Below are 21,411 nucleotides of genomic sequence, written 5' to 3'. Positions count from 1 at the left end.
TCCTTCTTTCTTCTTTTCTGTCTTCTGTCCTCTTTTCTTTTCTTTTTCTCCTTTATTTTTCTGCTTTCTTAATAATGATGCCACTCATGGGTTCCTATGATTCCATAATGCCACTCTATTTCTTGATTTTTATTCTTGCTCTACATGATATGAGTTGGGGCAATTTATTGGCTATGATTGTCATATTCTGCTGATCTTGTGGTTCTTTCCTTATTCTTCATATTGGTATCATTATGAACTGTACCTAACTGTTTTTACCTTTTTAAAATCTTAATAAAATTATTGAACATTAAAAAAAAAAGCAGTCAACTTTGGGAGATGGACTAGCATCTAATACAGCTGCCCCATTAACCATGATTAACAAGGAGCTTCTTGCAATGTGGGCTATGATCATCCAGAACCGACTTGCTTTAGACATGCTTCTTGCAAAAGAAGTTGGAGTTTGCAAGGCAATACGTGAAAGAGAATGCGGTGCTTATATCCCTAGAATAGATAACCAGATTAACCACTTTGTCATGAATATTTCTAACATCATGGACATCATGGACTGTTCCCATGAGGCACAGGGTCAAGACTGATTTGCATATGGCCATATCTGAACTGGGGCAGCTTGGTGAGCAAAATAACGATGGATTAAACCCAGATCTGTGACTGTGGGTGAGTGTTTTGCCATTGTGCGACATTTCATCCATCATCTTGTGTGTTTTGCTATTTCTAACATCACGCGTAAACTAAAAGAGCTTGAAGAGACTGGCACTTGGGAAGGAGTATCTTCTGTGTTTAGTTCTATTGGGAGATGATTTTCAAAGTCAGGTGAGTGGTTGGGAAACATAGGTGGAGGAATCCTTAAATTAATTTTGACCCTTATACTGATCATACTAATCAGAGCAGCATGTGTTTACAGTTTTCTTTAAAGTCTTGAGAATAATTTCATCAATGGGTGGGAAAATTTTGGGGGGGAAAGCTGTCAGCAATGAGTGGAATAAAAAGACAGAGGAATGATGTGAAATTAGAGGAATTACAAAGTGACTTATACACTGAGATGAAAGAGGTGGAGGAAACAAGACAGAAAAGTTCAAGCTCATGATGGCTTTCCTGTGATATTTCCAGAGATCCTTTTTATAATGATTCAAGGGAATCATCGGGGGAGCTGATATAGCTGTTTTGTTGAACGTAATGCTTTGCAGTAAAGAAAATGTGTACTTGAGCTAACTTAAGACAAACTATACCTTAGAACAAAAATCTTATGTGACCCACACAGAAGGATGATCGCTTTCACAGCCTGTTCCGAATAAAGCGTACACCTTCAAGGTTTTAACTAGCTGTCCCTAGGAGAACCGCATTATATGTAACTTTTTCTGTTCTATGTGTAGACAATTGCTTGTGAGAAGCTCCATGTAGTAGAATTATGAAAAATATTTTCAATGTATTTAGTTATAAATGCTTCTCTTTGCTTTATTCTTATTGGCTAAGCGCCTATGAAGCATGTACTACAATACTAAATATATGAAATCCTTTGTTTAGAACCCTATAAAGGTTTGTGATTTCCTGATGTGCCAGAGAGCCCCTTTCCACTTGCTTCAGAAGGCAAATCCATGTTGGAATTTCTACCCACTTTATATTCTGAACTTTACTGAGTTCTTGATTGATTCTGTATTTTAATTGAACTTTGCACTTTGATTAATTGACTAATTGATTTTGACTATATAGAATGAACTCCTGTATATCTGAAATTCTTAAAATAAAACCCTTAAAGTTGAGACTTCATTGCCTCTCATTCTTGTAGGACCAAATGCATTCTTCCTTTCTGTTATTTGAAATTGCCAATTTTTACTTCTTAAATTAAGACAATTCCAGTGGGGCTCACCAAAATCTGAAATGCATGCCTCACCAGCACCTGTAGTTGTCAACAAACACCCACATGTAAGTTTCCTAATAAAGAGATGTGTTAGCAAAGTTAAAACTAACAATATGCCACAAAGGTCACTCATGTATTTTACCAATTTTTTTCTCACAATGCCATCAGGAACATAAGCTATCTGGTACTTTCTTCTGATCCAAAGTCCATAGTGCATAAAGAGATGCGCTTTGGTGTTAAAAGGGTTTAATCACTGCTAACGCATCCCGTGCACACCCCATTTACCCAGATAGGTGCCTTGGGCTGTATAGGTTTGTGTGAGTTAGAAATGATGGAACCCTTTGTGTTCCTGATGGACTCTGTAGACCCGTGATGTAAGTGTTAGAGAGCATAGTGAAGTGAATGCTGGTTTAGAATGTTGGGTTCGCGTTTACACGATGATGACTAAAGACATGTAAAACCACCCTCCATGTGTGGTGTAGTCATTGACAAGTGCCTGGGCTGGGGAGGACACTACAATTGGCAACGGGATAGGGGATAAGTACCCCGAAGATTGACATCGCTTCCCCAAAACAGTTTGCCGTGTTCCAGCAGAATGCTCGGGCGGGCCAACTATGCCTCAGTCGAAGTGCAGAATTGACGTTGGCGTATGTGGCGTCAAAGCACAGCCCCAGTTCAGTGTAAAGCACTTGAAGCTAATGAAAGCATTGCTGAGAACTTTACACATATTGGCCGAGAACCAGATGAGAAAGCCACGAACCAAGGTACTGTGGTACTATGCAACTTGCTGCTATAGATCATAAGGAGTGCTAACACTAAAGGTTGATGCAACCAGGTTCTGAAAGAGCTGCCTATAGTGACAGCCAATTGCAAGTTAGAGCTGTGATCAGACGTGCTGCAAGACAGAGATTAACCATGTGTCAAACAGTACAAAGACACCCACAAGAGCAAAGCCATTCAAATACGAAAATATTGTTTACTTACCAGAACTGAGAACAGAGAAGCATCATACCACCATGCAGGGTGAAATAGCCCCAGAGGAAGTGCCGGGGTTATGCGCCCTGAGCCCTCCCTAAATGTAGCAGTACACCACAAAGACTGCTGGCTGGGGCTCAGAACAACTCTATAGGTCTTCGAAGATTGAAAGCTGAGAGTGGTGCTCGGAATTATGAAAGTTTGCTTTTCCATTGGAGCTGAAGAAAGAGTTCACTTTTCCTGTGATTATCAAGGATGACCCTGAGGACAGCACATTGCAGGACCATAGAGATGGTTTGCATAAACAAGATCACCAAACCATCAGAAAGAACCTTGTTTTCTACAGCAACAAGTTTTACAAATGGTTACAATGCTGCCGCGCTTTCCCGAACCCACCATCATCATTTGATACAGCCAAAAAGTAAAATATTGGTGACAGATGGACTACTTGGATAGAGACATTTGAAGATTTGATTGATGCAATAGAAGAAGCTGATAAAAAGATTATCAACTATCTCAAGAATCTTGCTGGTGAAGGTGTAAAAGAAGTAATATTGAAAATTCCACGAGTTGACGAAATTATATTCAGTCAAATCAAAGCAACCTTGAATCTCAAGTTCAATCCAGTGCCAAATGTAGATTACCAAAGGTCTATTTTCAGTCGAGAATGACTGAAATTGGGTGAAACCATCGATGAATTCATTGAGAGACTCGATACCCTCTTCAAACACTGTAAGTTCAATTCATTTAATGATGAAGAAGCTATACATCTCAGAGGTATTGATGGATGCTTGTCAGATTCATTCAGACGACGAATGCTGAGAGAGACTCTTAGCCTGGAGCAAGTTCTCATGGCTGCTAGGGCTGAAGACTGTGCTGATTGACAAGCAGCTGACATGGACACTGGAGGTGCCCAGGGTGAGTCAGTCATGAACATGAAAAGTAAGCCAAAATACAAGGCAGAAGCATACAGAGTGATGTCGCCACGGAAAAAGAAGGTGTAGATTGCCATTTTCACACAAAAGTAAATGTCACGCCATTGGACAAGTTTGCAATGGCTGTGGGAAGGCGAACCATTTTGTTGCGGTTTGCCAGGCAAAGATAAAAGTAAGTGTGTCATGACGCATTGACAAAAGGGCTGCCCGAACGTTCCACAAATGACATTTGATGCATGCCCACAAGGCCAAGCGACAACACCACCTGACGCATATTGACACCGAACAAAGCTGATCGTCATCTAAATCATCGTCGAAAGGTTTGTAAGTATCTCTATCAAGTGAAAGTGAAGATGATGGCTGTGCAATGTTAATGTTCACCTCAGAGAAACATGCACATGTGGGACTGGTCTCTTAAGAAAAAAAAACATAGGTCGAAGAAGAGTCGACATAAAGAAGCAGCAAAGTCATTAAAACATTGTCTGAAGATTACCGTAGAGCTAAACGGGTGTTCCATGCCTTTCATCATCAGCAGTGGTGCGTTGATATATTTTATGCCTGAGGAGAAGTACAATTAACTTTCTCCATTGCCTTGACTAACGCATTGAAAACTAAAGTGTACAAATGGGCTGCATCGACGCCATTAAAAAGTCAAGCTTCATTTGTAGCCATGATGAAGCATAAGAAGACAAAAGTAGAGACGCCCATTTGTGTACTTCATTGTAATGCATCCAGAGCCTGTTTACTTAGCTTCAGTATAGCTGCTGATATGGGAGTGATATCAGTGAACTATAACATGAATGCTCATCAAGTAATAGTAATTTAGTTCCCTTCATTGTTTCATGTGTTAGGAAAACTCAAGACAATTAAAGTCCATTACACATCAACGAGGACATTTGTCATATTGCTGAAAGACACAGACTGATTGCATTTCATTTACAGAAAGCAGTTGAAAAGGAACTTGTATTGTTACTCAAACATGACATCATTGAGTGTTCTGCTGGTCTGATGCAATGGGTTTCTCCGATAGAGGTAGTCCCCAAAAGAGACTGTGAAGGAGCTATATCCATATGTGTTAACATTCACAAAGCCAACAAGGCAATTGAAAGAGAATAACATCCAGGCACACATATTGCTTGCATGATATTGCAATTAAATGTGCAAAGGTTTTCTTTCACCTTTATTTAAATAAAGGATATCAACAGTTTGAACGCGAGGAAAATTGAAGGTACATTACAAACTTTTCTACACATATTGGTTTGTTCCAATATAAAAGACTATGGGCCTGATTTATAGCTTGGCGGACGGGCTACTCTGTCACAATGGTGACAGATATCCCGTCCGCTGAAATATAAATCCCGTAGGATATAATGGGATTTATATTTCGGCTGACGGGATATCTGTCACCGTTTTGACGGTGTAACCCGTCCCCCCAAAATCTAAATCAGACCCTATGTTTTGGAGTGTCATCTGGTGCAGGTCTTTTTCCAGGACGTTATTCAACATATCATACAGCCTGTCATGAATTAATTTACTTATAGCGATGGCATATTGGTTTTCGGAGCTACCCAGAAAGAGCATGACAAAGCTCTCACAAAACTGTGTTGTTTGCTAGCTGATGCTGGTTCGAGTTTGACTGCTGATAAATATAAGTTCCATAAGACAAAGTTGATATTATTTGCCCATTCTTTTCAGATGGGGGGTATGACACCTGATCGAGCTAAAGTACAAGCGCTATCTACTGTCAATCCCCCACAAGACATTACTATGTTACATTCATTCCTTGGCATGGCCAGTTACTGTTCTAGATATATATGAGATTTTGCCACTGAAAGTGTTCCATTAAGAGACTTCCTCAGTCATCTTAATGTGAAGCATCAGAAAAGCACCCCTCTTTGGCCACATGCCAATGGCTTTGTCAAAAGTTTCATGAGCACTTTGAAGAACGCTGTTCAGCGTTCTGTGTTGGAGAAGCTCAACCTTAAGGCAGTTTTCAGTTCCACTCTTTGAGCTTATCGTTCAACCCCTCACTCGAAGTTACCTCACTGGATCAAACAGAGACCGATGAATGATGGAGATCCCCATACCAATGACTTCGGTTGAAAGAAGAAAATGAAAGACTATGCTGAAAAGAGACATCATGCAAAAGATATTACTTTCATGAGCTGAGATCGAGTGCTTGTACATCATCCTCGAAAAAGGATATCTGATGCTCCCTTAGATGCTGAGATCTTTTATGTTGTGACCAGCAAGGACACATGAGGTCTACCCAGTGTCCTGGGAAGTCTATTACGCAAGATTCCTCGTACTTCTGACATGTGGCCAATCGCTTGCCGAACATTGATGTCAACGCAGAGACTGGGTCTGAACAGGCAGTTGAGAGTCCATTGACTGCTGTTGCTTCTACATCATTAATGTAGATTGCTAACGTTTCGACTGCCTGTACCCAGTTTCCAAAGACATGTTACATTCTTTATTTCTTTATATTCCTTTTTCCATGTTCATTGTGTGCACTGATTGCTGGAACCTGGAATGTAATGATGCTTGCCTACATTTTACATACCAAGTTCCAGGTTCCATGAAAGACAGTTTACTGTTTGCCTTCTTGCTTCGAGACGTGCTGTGCTTAACCTGTTATCTTGAAAATAAATCTAGTATTTTATATAACTCTATCTGCATCTTCGTTTTAATATTGGCGACGAGGGACTCAAGCAACTTTTCTGCCACTCTGAATACAAGCACAGGAGCAGAAATCATACGGAATCCACGGAAAACACTTCAAAAGGAATTTTCTTTACCTCGGATGATTAGAGGCAGTTTTGTTTTTATTTCTCATCTTAGTCCGGCGATTTTGCGTCTTCCTGTTCGTGATTTCTTCAATTTTGTTCACTTTCTTCAATTTTCCGGTGAGCTCGTCCCTCAAAGTTCTACTTGTCATCGGATACGTCATTGCGTGTTGCATCGCGCGTCTAAATACGTCATCACGCACGTTTGTTACGTGCGTCCACCATGTTTGTTTGTTTCCTTGGTGACTGTGCTACGCTATAGTCACCGGAGGGGGAGACGCGATATGTTCTCCTCGGCGCTGTGCTCAGGTATGACTTCGTGTGTTTAGCAGTCCTTGCGCATAAAACTTTTAAGTTATTTCAGCGCTTGTGTATTGCGAGCGTAGTTATTCCTGGAGCATATTCAGCGTTTACAGTTTTATTTGAGCATATCCTTTGACGTGGGTCCACTTCTACTGTTATTTTAGCTTCATTAAAACAATAACGACATTCTGTTTTGGAACTGGATATTTCACGGTAAATCTATACTGCAGCTGTGTCATTTGTCTGCCATCTACTGGGTGTTTATGGACATTACACCATATTCATTGGAATATCTTTGGATATCACTCACTCTACCTTTATCTGCAGCATTATTATTTTAAGGAAGACATTTCAGCACTAATTTTATAAGGAAATTTATAAAGGAGTGAGCAACTTTAAATTTTTTTTGCATTTTTGGTTTATTTGGATTGATTTACATTATTTTTTTTATTTTTGTTGTTCATTGACATTGACAATGCAATTTGATCCTCCATCTAAATTTTTACAAACCAAAGGTGAGCCACCTATACCGTGGACGAGATGGAAGGAGGAATTCTTTACTTACCTCAAGGCTATGGATGGAGAACGTATGTCTGCGGAGAGAAAAATATATATATTTTTACATTGTCTTGGTTCAGAAGGACAGTTAGTTTTCAGAACCCTACCACCTGTAAGGTCTGGTGGTGATGCTAATGTATATGAAGAAGCTGTTTTGAGAATTGAAGGTAGATTTAAACCCGTTACTAGTGTGGCACTTAATAGATTCAAATTTTATACTAGGGTTCAGGATGATAGTGAGTGTTTCGATGACTTTCTTACTGCTCTACGTGCATTATCTCTACATTGCAATTTCGGTCTGATGACCGACGAGATGATCAGAGATAGTCCTCTGAATGGGTTTCTCCCATTGTTTTAGCACTCAAACAGGATAAAAGTATCAGATTATGTGTGGATTTGAGGGCACTTAACTCGAATTTAGTTGTTGATTGTCATCCACTCCCTAACATCAATGAGATGGTTTGCATGTTGGATGGTGCTTGCGTGTTTTCCACATTAGATCTAAGATCTGCATATAACCAGATCGAGCTTACTGAAGATTCTAAACAGATCACTGCTTTTATTACCCCTCATGGCCTATTCCAATTTAAAAGGATGCTTTTTGGTTTGGCATCGGCTGCTTCGGTCTTTCAAAGAGCTATGTACCATATTTTTTAAGATGTGGGATTGTATGTGAAATGCTTTCAAGACGATATCCTTGTTTTTTCCAAAAATGACTCGGAGCATCGTGTTCATCTTGAAGAGGTATGTTCCAGGCTAGAACAGTTCGGCTTAACACTCACAGCCAGCAAATGTAAATTCTTTTGTAAATCTGTAGAATATTTGGGTCATACTCTTTCTGGGAATGGTATTGTACCCAAGAAAGCCTTGGTTAATGCCATTGTGAAGGCTCCTGCTCCTGACAATAAGGAAAAGTTGTTGTCTTTTGCAGGTTTATGCAAATATTATAGCAAGTTTATTCAGAATTTTGCCACAAAAATGGAACCGCTTAGGGAATTGACCAGAAGTTCGACGGATTTTGTTTGGTCTGACAGACAGAATCTTGCTTTCAGACAGAGTAAGGATGAGATTGTTAATGCACCCACTCTTAAATCATTTTGTATTAACAAAAAGTGTATTATCACTGTAGATGCCAGCTTATATGGTTTGGGTGGTGTGCTTAGTCAACATTCAGGTAAGGAAGAGTGGTGCGTTGCATTTGTGTCCAGAACTTTGTCCTCCACAGAAAGGAGGTATTGTGTGATAGAAAGAGAACTTCTGGCTTGTATTTGGGCTGTTGAGCACTTTCGCAATTATGTGTGGGGTAATAGGTTCATTCTTCGAACAGACCATAAGCCTCTTGTAGGAAATTTATCTCCTGGAGGTGGCTGGAATTCTCCTGCACGAATAGCCCGTTTGACATCTCGCCTTCAAGAGTATGATTTTGAGATTGTTTATGTACCGGGAAAATCTAATGTCACGGCTGACTTTCTTTCGAGGTTGCCTGTGATGATGACAGTATTTCTGTTGTTGAACAAGAAGAGGATGTTGTTACTTCTATTAATGATTGTGTTTCCGAAGAGTTATTGTCTTTAAAAAAAGAAGAGTGGTTTGAAGAATTGAGTAAAGATGTTTTGTGCCAGCAGATTTTTCGCTTTGTAAAGGAAGGATGGCCCAAAGAGAAAAAGATTTCTGTAGAGTTAGCTCCTTTTTCTCAGGTTCATTCTGAAATTGAGGAGTTTGTTGGTCTATTATTGAAATCTGGTAAGATTATTCCTCCAGTTTCTTTACAAGAAACTGGAGAATTTTGTTATTGTCACACCAAGGACACATAGGTATGTCCTCTATGAAACGGCTTATCAGGAATAATTTTTGGTGGCCGGGCATTGATAAAATGGTCGACAGAATAGTAAGAGAATGCCCGCAATGCATAAATAGTGATAAGATGTTACATGTGTCTTCGGCTCCCCTCAAACTGGTGCCTTGGCCAAGCTTCGCTTGGCAGAAGGTAGCTTTTGATATTTCAGGTCCCTTCAAACATCTTCCTCTCAATGCTCGTTATGCCTTGGTCATGGTAGATTATCACTCTAAGTGGCCTGAGATTAAGTTTGTTGGAAGTCCCTCTTCTCAAACGATAATAATTTTTTTAAAGGAGATTTTTTCACGTGAGGGGGTTCCTGAAACTTTTGTCACGGATAATGGTGCGCAACTTGTTTCTTCTGATATAGTAGAATTTTTCAATAGTTGTAATATCAAACATCTTACCACATCCTTATATGAACCAAGGGAGAATGGCCAGGTAGAGCGCTTTAATCGCGTTCTTAAGGATTGTTTACATGGTGCTGTTTCATCTGGAGGAGATTGGTTGGAGATTGTGAGGAAGAGATTATGGACGTATCGCATTACTCCTCATTCTGTCACTGGAGTGAGTCCTTTCATGCTTCTTAGAGGTAGGGAACCTTCTTGTGACATTTGTCCGTGGTGGATAAAAAAACTGAATAAAGGCAGTTCTTTAGTTAATCTTGAGAACATCGCTAAACGTGTTGAAGACAAACAACACAAAATGAAAACATTTTTTGATTCTAAAATTAATGTCAAAATTCCGGATTTTGTGGTGGGAGAGTGGGTGAGGGTCAAAAAACCTGGTTTCCTTGTCTAAGGTTTTTCCAAATTTTTTCCTCCCATTAAATGTAGTTAAAGTTTTTAAGAATAGTGTTCTCACCCAAGATGGAAGAGTTTGGAATGTTCGTAGAGTTGCTAAGTGCTGTGATCTCAACATGTTGCATAATTCTCAAGTATCTCGTGCAGAAAACAACCATGGAGATCTGGTACATAATTTGAAGTATGGTCCTCAAAATATTGTGCAAAATTATTTATCTATTGCTTCCAAAGTTAAGGGTAACATTAGACCTAAAAGACTACCCTGCAGGTATTTGAATTAATTTGTCAATTGTCTAAGGAATTAGTATGTAAATTGTTTAGGGATAAGATGCGTTACATTCTTTATTTCTTTATATTCCTTTTTCCATGTTCATTGTGTGCACTGCTTGCTGAAACCTGGAATGTAATGATGCTTGCCTGCATTTTACAAACCAGGTTCCAGGTTCCATGAAAGACAGTTTACTGTTTGCCTTCTTGCTTCGAGACGTGCTGTGCTTAACCTGTTATCTTGAAAATAAATCTAGTATTTTATATAACTCTATCTGCATCTTCGTTTTAATAAGACACAATCAGGATGTGTGATTAGAGTGCCACGAAGACTCATTGAAGATTTTTAATTATGCATGTATTTGTAAAACTTTATAATTTTTTTATTTAACAAAGGGGGAAATGTAATGTTGTGTGAGTTCGAAATGACGGAAATCTTTTGGTTCGAGATGGATTCCGTAGACCTGTGACGTTAGTGTTAGAGTGTAGTGAAATGAATGCCGGTTTAGAATGTTGGGTTCGCGTTTACATGCGATTAATAAAGATGTTTAAAACTAACCTCCGTGTGTGGCGTAGTCAGTGACGAGTGCCCAGGCTGAGGGGGAAGCTGCAGGCTGTTGTCGATAGGTAAATCCACTATCATTGAAAGGAACTTCTTGTGACATACAGTCAAGATTACCACCTGGTTGGTATTTTGCAAGCCTGGCTTGCATAGCTGCCAAGGTTTCAGATGGCTATGTGTGACATTTTCATAATTTCAGTGTAATTATGAGTGACATTTCCACAAATATGAGTGACACTTTCACGCAAGCAAATCAAGCAATGAAGACAAGGGATACATATAAATATCAGAAATTACACACATTAAAGCACAGCTGTTAATGTTTCAGATTGCTTATGTTTGACATTTTCATAGATTCAGTGCATTTATGGGAGACATTCAGTGACTAAATGTGACATTTAAAGTGACACTTTCTTGCAACCAAAATCAGGCAATGAAGTCCATGGAAACAGACAAATATCAGAAAACACACTCATTAGTACAACATGAAAGTCATACACTGCAGCAGGTGCTTTTTAAGATATTTTTTAATTTCTAAATAATCAGCACCCTCCACCCCAACCTCCGCTACAGCTGAACCACAAGTAACAAAGGGAACTATGTGACAAAAGCTGCAACCCACTGAGCTATCCACATACAATACAGTTCTACAAATTATGATGGTAGACTTTCTTTATAGCAAGCATATTAACCCTCTGCACTACTCTATGGTGAGTGAAAACTGCAAGTAGAGAACAGTATGACCTCTATCCAGCAGGAACTTTAAAAACCCTACTTATCTGTGACTTTCACTTAGCAAGCCTCTTAGTGTTGTGAAAATAAAACAGGCTGCTTTGTACTGTCAAGCAAGGATATTAAACCCTTTGAACTAATAATGCATCAAAACATCTGCTAGTTTAATTAGACAAAACTCCCACCTTAGATGGCCCTGTATTTACAACACAGACAACTTTAGTGTGCCATTTGCATGGCGCTATGCTGTGCTGGAGCCCCCTCCCCATTTTCGTAATAAATATTTTAAACCATGGCAGGAGTACATTATATTAAAATATGACTTACTAAATCTCTTTATAGAATGATCCACCAAGAGGTGCTGCTGCGGGACCCAGGAGATTGCCTGCGTGTGTGTCTTCTTCAATCAGAGCAAGCTGTGCTGCACTGCCTCAGCCTGTGACACCTGCTCCGCCTCCCACTATGAGAATCATTCTGTTAGTGGGGAGTCCGGGGCACAAGTTAGGCTCTGCCTGGACAGGGTCCAGCAACAGCACGTGAGAAGGTCAACTTAGAGCATGAGTGCCTGCTGGCAGTGCTCCTGTAGTCTGTAAGTGGCTGCACCTTTCCGTCTCTGCTTTGATACCTTGCCCGCGTTTTAGTCCAGCAAGTGGAAGTAGAGCCTCGCCGATGTCCTTTGTTGTCCCTATCAGTAGTATGATGTTAGACATCATGTTTCATTTAGCCCAGCGCACCAGCTGTTTGCTTAAGGATTCATTCCGGAAGGCTTGCCCGGGTGACAGAAATTATTTTCTCTGGGGTCGGGCCTGCATGATTTAGTTTGTACGAAAATTAAAAACACCCCAGTGGTTTCTAAAATGACGCTGATCCTGTCTATGGCGGCTAGCACACAATGCACTACTCGTAAGGTTTAACTCACGCCGTGTGGACGTATCAGATAAATAATGATTGATTGTAGAGCCCGACTCCATTGAAGATTTTTCACACATCTTCCTCGGACTAGTCCCAGCCGGGATCGAACTGTTAGTGGTAGCATACGGGGCACCGGAAAGTGAAACAGAGCTTGAGCAGAGCTGTGACAGGCTCTCGGGGCATGACGCTTTCAAATAGGCCATGATGCGAGACTGCGTCTGAGTCTCGTGCGCCGCTCTCTAATCCCCCGCCACTTCTGCACTTCCTGCTTCCTCCGGATGTGAGGGCCCTAATCCGAGGCCGGCACATCCGGATTAATCCTTGCCCCTGTGGTGCACCAGTAGTGTGATTGACAGCTCTGAGGCTGCCCGGCCCGGCCCCCCTGCAGACTCACCATTTCGCATTCTAGTTTCCAGGGCAACAGACTCGCCGGACTGGCAGAGCAGAGAGATACTTTGTAGCGCGGCGCCGCTCACAAGCTCAGAGAGCTCAGCTGCAGTCTTAACTGTTTAGGCACTAGTCGGGCTGAGAGCAGCACTCTCATAACAGTAGAGAGAGCCTGGGCACAGGAGCTGCTGGCACAGGTGGCAAAAATGCGTGACAAATGCATTCAGTGCGGTGATGCGGATCACCTCACTGAAATGCGTGAGTGTCACACCTGTTGCGTGACGCTTGGCAGGACTGCGCTTGTATTTTTTATGTCACTGGTAGTATAAAAATTCTACAAATGCGGTATTTTTTTCCTTTTGAACTTTAACTCTGAATTGGTATGAGTAAACACATGAAGAAGATTCCTATAAAGTATTTGAGAGCCTTCTAAATTATTTATAACCGTTTATTAAATACAACAGAGGGATAATTGCCAGTACCACAGTACACCCCCCCCCCCCCCCCTCAAACTCCCCCAAAATTCAATTGTGGATCTGGTTGTGCCCCTGATGTAATATAATCATCATTAATCACCATCCAAACAGAAGTCATGGATGTATTTTCCAGTGATGGCATTACTGGGTTAGTTAGAGGCATTGAAACATGAATCACAGAAATATTGGCAATTATGACGTAGCCCATGACATTTAATAGTCTAAGAACTTCGTTTCTATGCAAGCGAAGCTGCAGTGCAGATGTAAAGCGACTTGGGAGCAGATGGCAGATACGAGCTCAAACCGCGAACGTCAGACCGCGCTACTCTAGCATGCTTCTGCGCTGTCCTCCTCTTTTCAGCTTTTAAAATGCTTCTGCGCTTTCCTCCTCCTTCTAATATGGCCGTCACGTAGAGAAGAGTTTGCGTCACGCTCGGTCTAGTGTTTCAAGCGGCCATAGTTCCGGCTTCGGTTGCCATGCCACCGGTGATAACAGAGTTGGGAGCCTGCACGGGCTTACCTGAAAGAGTGGGTGCTTCTGCCCCACTTCGCGCGGGAGAGAGGAAGTTGTGTCCTCCAAAGGAACCAGGTAAGCTACTAGAGACTCCACCCCAAAACTCCAAGCGAGGCATGCATCCCGGGGCAGAGGGGTAATGGGTGACTTTATGCACTGAATCGAGGTGGTGATTTTCGATGATCCTGATTGATCCAGATTTGGAGGAAGGACGGGCTAGCCTTTTAGATTCCCTTAGGAACAGAGTAACTTACTTCTTCACCCGTCATTTTCTGGACATTTCCCATGCTGCAGCAGTTACTTATCAAACCGAGTTCACTGTCTCACGTTCCCATCCTCTTTTGCCCCTTTTCCGTCCTGCCATGTCCCCTATACTATGCTGTCCAGCCTAATACCTATCCTCCCCTGCCCTGTTACCCACCCTCTCCTGTACTGCTCCACATCTTGTTTTCCTCATTGTCTTCCTCTCTTAAGCGCTTTCCCTCATAGTTATTCTTCACATTATGCTCTTGCGTATCCCTTTCATCGCACACCCCCTTCATTTTATTATCACCCGTCGTTCTCTTCTTACATTCTTTACTTATCTGTATATTCTGCCATCCTTTTCCTCGCCATCCATATCCGTACACATTGCCTCCTCCAACCTCATTTTCAGCTTTAAGGATAAACAAGATCAACAGCAAGGACTAATGCGTGTGTATTGGAAGGGGTAGAAGGGTGGTGATGGCAGATACATCTTTCAATTTGTTTTCAATTTTGGATCAGGGCTCTGTTGCGCTGTACAGTGCAGCACTTAAATGATAACAATTGTACAAGGATGTTATGTCGTACTATTATTATTATGTGTTTTTCTTTAAGGCTCGTGTTAAGTGCGAGCTCGTGGTTAGAACGTCTATGACTTCATATGTATGTGTGTTCTTACTGGAAGAGTCAGTTGTAGCTTGACTCGTTGCTGTACAGCTGTGCTTCCTGGCTCCACCTGTTTTGCCTTAATCTTAAATAAACAACTACACAAGGAACCCTGCCTCCACCTCTACATTTCAAGTGGCGACGAGGATGGGATCTTACGCTCCTACTGCGTGAGGAATTTTTTTACTTCCATTCTTGGGAAACAAGGAAACCACGTCTGGAATGAGTAACTTACGAAAAAAAGAAAACTACGCTTGGATTTGGTAACTATTGTTTACAATCGTCTTCATTATCTCAGCGTATTTAAAGATTTCAATAGATTGTGCCTCAAGTCGGGAGAAGTTACTTACGGACTTCCGTGCCTGCATTTTTTAAAGCGTCTCCTGAGTTCTATGCACGCTCTGCTGCTGCACGAACCAACAACCGCGTCAGACGCTTTAGATCCAAATAGCAAGGAGAAGGTGCTTGTCCTAGATGAGTGTAGCAGATTAGAAGACGCCTTAAAAAGTAAATTCACCAGTGTTGTGAGTGGACAGTTGGGCGAGTTGAAAGGTTTTGAGCATAGAATTATGCTCAAGAGTGATGCCCAACCTAAAGTTCACAAGGTCAGACCTATTCCCCTGTTAATAAGGGACGAAGTTAAAAAAGAAATTCAAGGTCTTTTGGCTAAAGGTGTCATTGAAGAAGTAGATTCTTCTGAGTGGATTAGTCCAGTGGTCGTAGCAAGGAAATCCAATGACAAAATTCGGCTATGTATTGATTTACGCCACCTTAACAAAAATATTATAATTGAACGATTTCCTTTACCTAAAATTAATGAAATGGTTTCTTCCTTAAGAGGAGCTACTTGGTTTTCGACCATAGACCTTTCCGCTGCCTACCACCAGGTAGTTCTGGAACCAGAGTCACGACATCTAACAGCATTCATTACGCCGTTTGGCTGTTTCCAGTTTATACGAATGCCATTTGGCCTTGCATCGGCCGCAGCTGTATTTCAGCGTTTAATGCATAAGCTGTTTGGTGATATGAAGGGAATTTGTTTTTTCCAGGATGATGTTTTAGTTGCAGGTACTGACAAAAAAGATCATGATGCTAAACTCTGGAAGGTATTTGACACGCTCAATTCGGCAGGTTTGACTGTTGAATTATCCAAGTGCAAATTTGGTGTGAGAAGCGTCTCATACCTTGGCCATATCATTAGTGAGGAGGGTGTCAGGCCAAAAGCGTCACTGATAGAAAGCATTGTTGCTTTGCCTGCACCTGAGTCCAAGGAAGAAATCAAATCCTTTTTGGGAATGGCAGAATACTGTGCCAAATTCATTAAGAATTTTGCTTCCAAGGTGTATAACATCAAGTCTTTATTAAAGAAAAATGTTAAGTTTGAATGGACCGAGGAGTGTGGAAGAGAGTTTGATGAAATTAAATGGGAACTGCAAAAAGTTAACGCTTTATCTAGATTTGATCCCAATTTGGATTGTCTTCTGACAACTGATGCAAGCGATAAAGGCTTAGGCGCAGTATTGTCACAAGTGGGAGAGAATGGAAAAGAAAGAATTATTTTGTTTGCGTCTAGGGCCTTGTCACCAGCAGAGAGCAGATATCCTATTATAGAAAGGGAAGCTTTAGCCTGTGCTTGGGCATTAGAACACTTTCGTGCATTTGTGTGGGGTAAGATGGTGAACATCAGGACAGATCATAAGCCACTGGTCCACATCTTATCTACTGATGGTAGTGCAACTGCTTCTGCTAGGTTGGCAAGGATTTCCATGCGCATGAAGGAATACATTTACAGTATCGCTTATGTACCAGGGAAAGACAATGTAGTAGCTGATTGTTTATCAAGACTTCCTTCCCCACTTGAAGAATGTGTAGATGACCCATGGGGGAATTTCAGGGTGGCGTTTGTACACGATTCTGGTGTTCCAGCCATCAGCAGGGAAGATTGGTTAAAAGAACATGACATGGACAAGGAGTTGGTGGAAGTCTCAAAATTTATTTGTCAGGGCTGGCCCAAAGAAAAATTCTTGTCAAATAGTTTGAAATCATTTTGGGAGGTACGGTCTGAGCTATCATTTGAGAAAGATGTTTTGATGAGGGGGGACAGGATTGTTCCACCTGTTGGGTTAAGGAAAAGAGTTTTACGAATGTGTCACGAAGGACATTTTGGTATAGTGAGGACTAAGTTGTCGGTCAAAAGTTTATTTTGGTGGCCGAAAGTTGATAAAGAAATAGAAACATTTGTGAAGGATTGTTCTGTTTGTAATTCTGCAGATAAATCCTTGAGGACCTTGAGACCTACTATGAGTGAAGGACTTATTCCAGGTATGCCTTGGGAAACTATCGCTGTGGATATTTTTGGCCCGATTGGTGATGCAAAGGAATATGGTTTGGTTGCTATTGATCTTTTCACCAAGTGGCCAATGGTTAAATTTGTAGATAGAGTAGACACTCAAGCTGTGTTGAAGTTCTTGGATAAAATTTTTGTGGTAGAGGGATTACCAGTGAATATTCTAACGGACAACGGAGTACAGTTTCTTTCACAAGCTGCTAAGGAGTATTTTGAGAAGTGTGGCATCACACATAAAACAACGTCCTTGTACAATCCTAGTGGTAATGGAACAGTAGAACGCTTTAACAGGGTTATTAAAGGCATTTTGCAGGCAGCTAACAACAAGAGATTAGATTGGAAATTGGAGATACAGAAAGCTGTTTGGTCTTATAAGGTGACTTCAAACAATTGTACTGGACTATCCCCTTTTGTAATGATGAGAGGTAGATTACCCAGGTGTAAATTTAACCCAGGTTGGCTGTTCAAAGATAGCGTTCAGGAATGGTCTCCTATGGAAGTCAGGAAGAATTTAGAGTTGGTTCATGGTAGAAGTAAGGAGTACTTTGATAAACGACATGGTGCAAAAGATGTTATTGTAAAGGCTGGAGATTGGGTAAGGATCAAGAAGCCTTTCAAGGTTTTGAAAGGTGAGAATAAATTCGATTCGCCTAAAAGGGTTGTTGATGTTCTTAGGAACTCAGTCAGATTAAGCGATGGTAAGGTTTGGAACCTTAAAGATGTTGCCCTTGATATTTGTCAGGATCATGATGAGGAGCCACCGGTGAGGAGGAGATCGTGTGATTTTGATTGGGTTGAAGACTATTTCGATTGCAGTGAGTTACAGTCTCAGCTAGCGTCTGGGAGTTCTCTTCCTCAGTTAAGGGAGGGGGAAGTTGTGGTTGGCATTCCTGATTCTCAGGCTGGTGGATCTTCGCATGATCCAGGTTGTGGTGTGTGTCCACCAGGTCAGGATGACATTGGGTACAAGGGTGGAAATGAGAATTCTCCTTCCTTGGATCCTGATGCAGTTTCCGTTCCTTGTTCATCTAGCATGGAAGGTTCAAAGAGGATAAGAGTTTTGCCTAATTGGCTTAAGGATTATGTTAGGTAGATTTCCTAGGGTTTAATTTGTTCCTTTTTCTTTCCTGGTCCTTCTTCCTTCCTTTCCCATGTTTTCTCCTTTGCTTCCTTTGTGAGGGGGGGGATGTGTTATGTCGTACTATTATTATGTGTTTTTCTTTAAGGCTCGTGTTAAGTGCGAGCTCGTGGTTAGAACGTCTATGACTTCATATGTATGTGTGTTCTTACTGGAAGAGTCAGTTGTAGCTTGACTCGTTGCTGTACAGCTGTGCTTCCTGGCTCCACCTGTTTTGCCTTAATCTTAAATAAACAACTACACAAGGAACCCTGCCTCCACCTCTACATTTCAAAGGACTAAAACCAATTTTTTTTAAACTATTTAAATCTGGTTTACCCGAGTCGAGTTTTAAACATTAAGCAATATGTGTTGGTATAAAACAGGCCGATAGTTTAAAACCGAACTGCTGTATAAATGACGCGCATCGAAAATGAAACCTGTTCTTATTATTTTGACCTAGGGGTTACACATAGCTGCAAGAGATGGTGAATGCATTGGCTTTCCTCTGGGATTAGAGAATATAACTTGCAGGTTAGCAGGTTCGGGCTGGGGCAGAAAATAGACCCGGGCATCAAAATAAAAGTGAACCACATTTGTAAACTGAGTAACTCTTGACTTTTTAAGATGGGCTGTCTAGATGGTGTCTCAGGGGTTGGAAGTACAGGAACACTCATGTTTATCTGAGTGCCTTCGGGCTATCGATGTAGGAGTTTATTCTAGTGTGCTTTTGATCATTAATGTATATTTCTGACCAGACTGAAGTACAGACGTGTATATAAAAAGAAAGAAATATATATTTATTGCAGAGTTAATTAAAACAGGTGCAAGTCACTATAGCCATACTTAATTAGAAAAGAAATGCAATAATAAAATAAGACACATATAATAAACAGTATAAGTTAAATCGAGTTCATATCTGAAAAAATGTATCTGAAAAATTTACAGAACAGCTTTTAGGCATCAGCTGCATCAGCATTTCTGCATGTGTATGCTACAGAGCGCTGGCCATGCATATATGTTTTATAGATAATAGTTATACACTATACATTTTGAGCTTTAGTGCAGCTTTTAGTTTTAATAGTTAACAAAGCCTCTTGCTAGTTGCATATTTGTCGCATTAAAACATTCTTTAACCACCTCGGCACAAAGCCTAATGCCTAAGTATTGGAACGATGGGATTAGAAAAATGGCTCGCTCGGATATGACACTCTTGCAGCAACATATAAGGTGTGTCAGGGATTCTATTGTGTAATAGCAGAGCCTGCAATGACGTGCCCGAATGCATTTCCATTCTTGTTGTATTTCACCAATATCAAACAGGCCGAATCTAAATCTAGCGATATTCTTTTACAGGCTTGATGAAACTTCTTCAGTAAGGTAAGGCTTTAATTTGCCTTGAGCGTAAATATCCAATGAAGTGTGATAGAGCTTTAATGTAGTGCACATTTTATTGTCCTGATTAGGCTAAGTTGCTTTTTTAAAATGGCTTTAAAGAAGAGTCCCAGTTATCATACACTTTTAAAAGCTCTAAGGTGTTGTAAAGTGCTGTTTTATGGCGCTGATTGCTCATTGGGCTATCTCTCAGTTCGGCCCACAAATACAATTTTGAAGTACCCAGCATCGCAACCTTCCATCGATGCCAACAGTTTAAAATGCAGGATGATTTCTGGAGAGAATTTTTAGGTAAATTAAAACTCTAAGCGTGGAGGGGGGTGGGCGCACACTGCCTCACATTCCAGCACTCAGTTTGCCCGGATGCATCATAATAAATGCAGTGCATGATAACACTTTCTTCGGTGTCAGGCTTTAGTTTTTCACCCTTGTTGGTGCAGCCAGTGCTGTTTAACTCTAGACACGTGTTTCAGGATAATTGTCCTTCTTCAGTAGAGCCTTTTCAAATAGGAGGGGGGTGGGAACACATGTCTAGAGATACACAGCACTATTTGAAAAGGCTCCCTTGAGCTAACGAGCTGACGAGCTCTGGTTGATGCACCTGCGACCAGTGAGTGGTACTAAGACCTGAGAAGACTTTGGGCAGCATCTCGAGCTCCCCCCAAAAAAGTGTTGCTCTCTACTGAAGAAGGACAATTATCTTGAAACACGTGTCTAGAGATACACAGCACTGGCTGCACCAACAAGGGTGAAAAACTAAAGCCTGACACAGAAGAAAGTGCTATTTATTATGATGCATCGGGGCAAACTGAGTGCTGGAGTGTGAGGCAGTGTGCGCCCACCCCCCTCCTATTTAAAACTCTAAGCGTATTTGTGCCTTTAAGAGTGTCCTTTTGTTTTGAAAAGGTCCCCATGTTTTGAATCCACACCATCAAGTATTTATGAATCAGCCAGAGCTATCTGATCATTATGTAGTCACTATTTAGTTTTCCCTGGTTTCACGCTGCCAAAGAATAGCACATTCGTTGTTCCATGATTTACCACTAGATGGTTAATTGTACATTAGCTTTCTAACTCTCTGTGGGTTTGTTGCAGACCCATGTTAGTGGTATCAAATAGAACAGTATTGTCTGCATACATGAGTATTTGTAGAGAAGTCCTATCAACTTTTGAGGGGCATGCTCTCAAGTTAGCTTAGGATTTGGTGATATCAGACATATACATTGAATTATTTTCTTAAAGTATAAAAGGCTGCCTGAATCGTAAATAGAGCGGAATCTCCCAATATGCAATCATAGTAGTAACAGGTGAATTTAATTTGAAAATGATGCTAAAGTAGAGAGGTACATATAATAGTTGAGATGTACGAGTAATTATGCAAAATTGTGTTCCTCCCTATAATTAGAGAATGGATGCCCATGGAATGTGCTTGCTAGATTTCTTACTGTATGGGGATTTTAGGATACTAAATGGGATGACTGTTGGAGATATTCCTAATCAACCGACATTATGCAGATCATTTGTCCACCAGAATGTTGTTTGTTTTGTCCTGACGTTGTTGAAACAGTGGCTTACTTTGTTTTGTGTCCACAATTAAACAAGACCAAGAGAAATATTCATTGTCAGTGTTTCAGAACATGGGTCTGAGATGATACTAAGCAATATGAAGGTTGGGTTGTACAAGACAGACACTTTATGGGCATTAAATGTTGTCACTTGTAAACATCTCTTCTCTGCT

At 40.9% G+C, this 21,411-nt stretch overlaps 1 protein-coding gene across 5 annotated transcripts in view; it reads left to right on the top strand.

The window, feature by feature from the left end:
• Positions 1 to 21,411, top strand: part of IQUB (IQ motif and ubiquitin domain containing) — a 431,014-nt gene that overhangs the window by 92,151 nt on the left and 317,452 nt on the right. Inside the window, exons 1-2 of one of the 5 annotated variants that reach the window (XM_078680857.1) lie at positions 13,872 to 13,980; positions 19,635 to 19,658. The exons of 1 other annotated variant lie outside the window; for it this stretch is intronic. The gene's annotated coding sequence lies outside the window, so the exon portion shown is untranslated. Of the gene's footprint in view, positions 1 to 6,807; positions 6,864 to 13,830; positions 13,981 to 15,056; positions 15,078 to 19,634; positions 19,659 to 21,411 lie in introns of those variants that run through there. 3 more of the 5 variants (XM_078680866.1, XM_078680849.1, XM_078680875.1) reach the window with 3 other exon arrangements.

The sequence above is a fragment of the Lissotriton helveticus genome, chromosome 1_1, assembly GCF_964261635.1.
Source record: "Lissotriton helveticus chromosome 1_1, aLisHel1.1, whole genome shotgun sequence".
NCBI classification, from domain to species: domain Eukaryota; kingdom Metazoa; phylum Chordata; class Amphibia; order Caudata; family Salamandridae; genus Lissotriton; species Lissotriton helveticus.
Note: the sequence above shows the minus strand (reverse complement) of the source record. Positions and strands in the feature narration are given on the sequence as shown.